Source organism: Mirounga leonina, unplaced genomic scaffold (assembly GCF_011800145.1).
Source record: "Mirounga leonina isolate KUSES-001 unplaced genomic scaffold, KU_Mleo_1.0 Mir_97, whole genome shotgun sequence".
NCBI classification, from domain to species: Eukaryota; Metazoa; Chordata; class Mammalia; order Carnivora; family Phocidae; genus Mirounga; species Mirounga leonina.
In genome coordinates, this window is record NW_023270889.1 from 8,198,765 (window position 1) to 8,203,922 (window position 5,158).

General features: G+C 38.4%; 1 non-coding gene across 1 annotated transcript; it reads left to right on the plus strand.

The window, feature by feature from the left end:
* Positions 1-3,967: 3,967 nt before the first annotated feature.
* Positions 3,968-4,098, plus strand: LOC118006582. The gene has a single exon (XR_004678119.1). It is a non-coding gene; the product is annotated as a small nucleolar RNA SNORA63 (small nucleolar RNA).
* Positions 4,099-5,158: the final 1,060 nt, after the last annotated feature.

Below are 5,158 nucleotides of genomic sequence, written 5' to 3' on the forward strand. Positions count from 1 at the left end.
AACTTCTGTGAATACCATTGAAGAATCCTGAAGATCAAAATGGAGAATTTTAAGGAAATGTAAATTGAGATAAAAGTAGATGGGAGACTTTCGTTTTGAATTTTAGTTACGATACACTTATTTTTATTTAAATCCATAGTACATGCGTCTACCAAAATCATCAGCTTTGGGCAATACTTCATCAAAACCTATTGAGAGTCTTTATTATCTGTTGAATCTCAAGTCTATACCTAGTATTTAAGTTCTTTCACCAAATAGCTCCATTTCAACTATATCCTTATTGCTTCAGAATATACTCCTGGACTACAGCTAAGTTAATGTCTTTGATCATCTGTTGTTACCTCCTGTATGCATTTTTTGTTTCTAAAATTCCTAAGTACACAAATGTTTCATAATGTTTTTGGAGTAAGAGCGCTTATTTGACTCTTGTAAACATGCTCCTTCTAGCATTTCTTGCCATGCAGCAATGGCACTATTGAAGGCAAGACAAATCTATATCTACTTTGACCCTGACCCAATCAGAGGGAGTTGTGCAGAACGCAGGAAAGTTGCAGGGTCACAAGGCTTAGTGTAGACCCTCTTATCTAATTCAAGCCTCTTGTTATCTGTCATATCCTTTGCAAGATGCTAAAGCCACTCTCAAAACCCTCCCTAGATCTTCCCCCAAGCAGGAGTTAACTAGACTTTGTGCTTAATCCTCTTCTGATTACTATTAATCTATTTACATAAAAATGTTCTGAATATAATAACAAGAAATGGGATGTGTTACCTAGGTAGTTGGGAATAGTGCATGTGTAGGACAGTCTTAACCTGATTTTTTACTTGATAGATTCTTAATTGACTTCTTGGTTCATGACCCTCTCATTTTGTAAGAAAGTAGGTACTATATAGTCTCCTTGTTACCATATCTTTTTCCCCCCACATTGTCTGTGGGAGCTCTGTGGGTTTTTTCTGAATTCTTTGCCTTAACACATTCTGCATCTGATCAACTCTGATAATATCACTCTCCCCACCATACCCTGTGCATGACCTCTCAACTAAATTCCTTCCTTCCTTCCTCTTTCTCTTTTTCTTTCTCTCTTCCTTCCTCCCTTCTTCCCTTCCTTCTGTTTTCCTTTCTTTCTTTCTTTCTCTCTCCCTCCCTCCCTCCCTTTTTTCTTTCTCTTTCTCTTGTTCTTTCTCTCATTTTCTTTCCCTCCCTCCCTCCATCCTCCCTCCCTCTCTTCCTTCTCTTGTAGCTATATATGACTATGTGATTTAGGTTCTGGTCCTTGGAATATGATCAGGAATGAGGTCCTATTAAAAAAAAGCAATTGCTAGCACCTCTGTACCTCATTTTCCTTCCTGATGGGTGGAAAATAGAGATAACTAGACTTTTTTTTTTTTTTTAAGATTTCGTTTATTTGAGAGAGAAAGAGAGAGAACATGTATGAGTTGGGGGAAGGGCAGAGGGAGAGAGGGACAGAGGCAGAGAATCTCAAGCAGACTCTGCACTGAGTGTGGAACCTGATGGGGGGCGCAGTCTCATGACTCCAAGATCATGACCTGAGCCAAAACCAAGAATTGGATGCTTAACCAACTGAGCCACCCAGGTGCCCTGAGATAACTAGACTCTTGAACCAAGAGTTGAAAGGTAGATTTTGAGGATGCAAGCCATCCTGCTAGCCCTGAACCATGTACTCTGAGTTATTAAATGGGAGAAGTAGATCTGACCTTCTTTAAGCAATTTGTTTTGTTTGGGGACTAGAAGGAAGAAAAGGGGAAGTGGATCTCCATCTTAGCAGCATTGCCTTCATTCTAACTAATACACTGGTTTAATTTAAGTTCTAGTTAGATCTGATTTGGCAAGTTACTTAACCTCTGAATTTTTTCAACTATAAAATAGGAATAATACTTATCTTCAAGGGTAGTTATGAGAATCAAATGAAATAACATGTATAAAGTTAAAGAACTTTGGAAGAAAGATTTTAAACTCAAAGGCATAAGTATGACACAAACTGGGTTGTCTCTTTTATTCCAAAAGAGCTGGATCTTTGAGTAAGGAGCCAGGAACACTTTAGTGTCCTTAGAATAAATAGATTTGGAAGCATAGAGAACTCACTATATTGTACCATAAATTTAAAAAAAAGTATGGTTAATATAAATTGCTTGAAAACAGATAGTATTGGGAAAGAATGTCTGGGTGGCCCACATCCCAGGATGAGAATCTCAAACATAAGTCTTGTATCTTGGCATTTTAGAGACCTGATTCTGTATTTGATTTAATGGATAAAGTTATCCTTTTCTAGCCTTCTTCATCTGTAAAGTGGGAGATCTCAAGAGATTTTTGGCCCAATGAATACAAACTGATGATTATGAGGAGTTGCAAATATACAGTTATTATCTATAATAACTAAAAAATTAGAACATGTGTAGAACATATTAGAATATTTTCTGCTTTCAAGATACTCATAATCCCAGTGTATAAGGAAAATTTATAGGGCTAATCATCATATTATTAGTTCAAAGACCTACCACCACCTCGTTGAATATTGGGAGATACATTTCATTTGGTGACCTTTTTACTTGTGTGTTCTCTTTTCCTGAATGTTCTTCATTCTCACGAAAGATTTTTTTTCCCTATTTGATTTTGTACAACTGTTTTTGTTATGTCAAGATTCTGCTCATGAAACTAATTCTTGGTTTGCTATCATATAAAATTTTATTTTTTCCTTTTGTATTCAAGAACTTCTTTTTCCTGTCTCCACCCCAACTATACAGTCTTAGTTTTCTGTACTTCCCAGTACAAACCTCTTACTGAAATGGTTTTTAAAATGTTTTTGGAAATCTAGTGTTACCAAGAAGCACTAAGTGTTACCAAGAGATAATATTTGAGTCAATTACTATTACATACACACATATACCACATATTAAAATTTAGAAACCTCACAGAATCATATATCAAATCCTCTATAAAATTTTAACATCTTGGTAAATATTAATGTATATATTATACTGTGTATCCAGCAGAACTTGGAATAAAACTTGTATTGCTATCTCTGTGCATTTGTTTGAAGACCTTGTAGATGTGTGTCATTAGTTAGAAAACTTTAGGTTAGGGTCTTGTCTTTCAGACTTTTCTACTCTTATGGGTCAAATTGTGTCCCTCTCCTCCACAAATTCATATGCTGAAGTCTTAACCTCCAGTACCTCAGCATGTGACCTTGTTTGGAGATAAGGTCTTTACAGATATATCTAAGTTAAAATAAGGCCATAAGAGTGGGTACTAATCCAATATGACTGGTATCCTTATAGAAAAGAGAAATTTGGACACTGAGGTAGGCATAGGGAAGACAACGTGAGGAGACATAGGGAGAAGAGGACCATCTATAAGCCAAGGAGAAATGCCTGGAACACATCCTTTTCTCACAACCCTCAGAAGGAACCAACTCTGCTGACACCTTGATTTTACACTTTTTGCTTCCAGAATTGAGACCAATTTTTGGTGGTTAAGCCACCCAATCTGTGGTACTTAATTATTGCAGCCCCAGCAAACTAATATGTGGGTGATCACAAAGCACAGTTCTTGCTTTATGAAGAAATTACATATATTTAGTTGGCCAGTGAAAACCTGAGAGCCATTCTTGATTTCTCCCTTTCCCTTACTCCTTATATCCGAACTATCACCAAATATTCTTCCATTGCCAGCACTTCTCTCCATTACCATGCTATTAAGAAGTTTAAGCCACCACAATATTGGGAGAAATTGGAATATTGAAGGAAACTTCTAACTGGTCTACTTGCTCCCATTCTTCCTTGTCTACAGTCCATTCTCCATTAACACTTATACTTAGAAAATGTAGATCATCTCCTGTCCCTTCCCTGCCTGGAACCCTTCTATGGCTCATGAAGTGAAATCCAGACTGCTTATCTGGTCTGCCAGGCCCCGCATGGTCTGTGTCCTGCATTCCTCTTAAAACACAATTTAATGCAGGATCTAGTTACAATGTAGCTGTAAAGTGCTGCCTTGTCTTTGCCCCCTGCTCAAAATAAAGCTGTTACCTTTCTAGCCCTGTCCGTCATGGTGCTCAGCAGCCAGGGATGCATGGTCTCAGACATGTTTACCAAGTAAAACACTGACTTGAGGGACGCCTGGGTGGCTCAGTCATTAAGCATCTGTCTTCGGCTCAGGTCATGGTCCCAGGGTCCTGGGATTGAGCCCCGCATTGGGCTCCCTGCTCGGCAGGAAGCCTGCTTCTCCCTCTCCCACTCCCCCTGCTTGTGTTCCCTCTCTTGCTATGTCTCTCTCTGTCAAATAAATAAAATCTTTAAAAAAAAATTAAAAGCAAAAAAACAAAAAAACACAATTTAAGGAATTTCTGCTTTAGGCCTAAGGAGGAAATGGTATCCACCAATGCCCTTGTTTTAAATGACTAGAAAACCAGGTAAAATACATGATAGAACTGTTTTAAGATGTTGGGCAATGGTAGTAAGGGACTGAAATCCCCAGGAGAAGGGAAACAAGCTGAGTACTGTGATCTTCTGGTTTTTCTGTCTGGAAGGACTTCACAGGAGTACAGGGTCAAACAGGGCATGGTACTCTCAGTGAGACAGATAGTTCAGAGTTTCAGGCTACAGAGGCAGTTAGAATTTGCAGGGTAGGGTACTGGGGGGTAAAGAAGGAGCTCCAGAATTCTGCATAGGTGAACCCACTGGTTCTTTGGCTGGATACTCAGCTGTGCGTGCATAGAGTGAGACCCCATGAGGCCAGGCAAAGTTCCAACTGTTGGGTAAAAACCACCACCAGGCAGTGGTGAAATGAATAATTTATGGAGCTCACACAAGGTTGGATGATGTTCAAGTTCAGACCAGTCTTCACTCTGACTAAAGAGTTCTTGTTAAAGTTGGCATGTAGTAGAGTTCATAGAAAACCACGCCTCTAAGGAGGAAACATAGTTTTAAATTGAAGTCTACCCTAGACTCTCCCTAACAAAGTTAAGATATGAGCCTTGAAAGCATCAAACAGATGTTCAAGTAAATTAGTAAGCTGCTGGGAAAAAAAACAAAACAACAAAACTCAACACTCTATTAAGGAACACAAAAAATCCAGACATTCAACAATGTAACATCCACAACATACAGTGACTACTAAAAATTTACAAGACCTGTACAAACAATT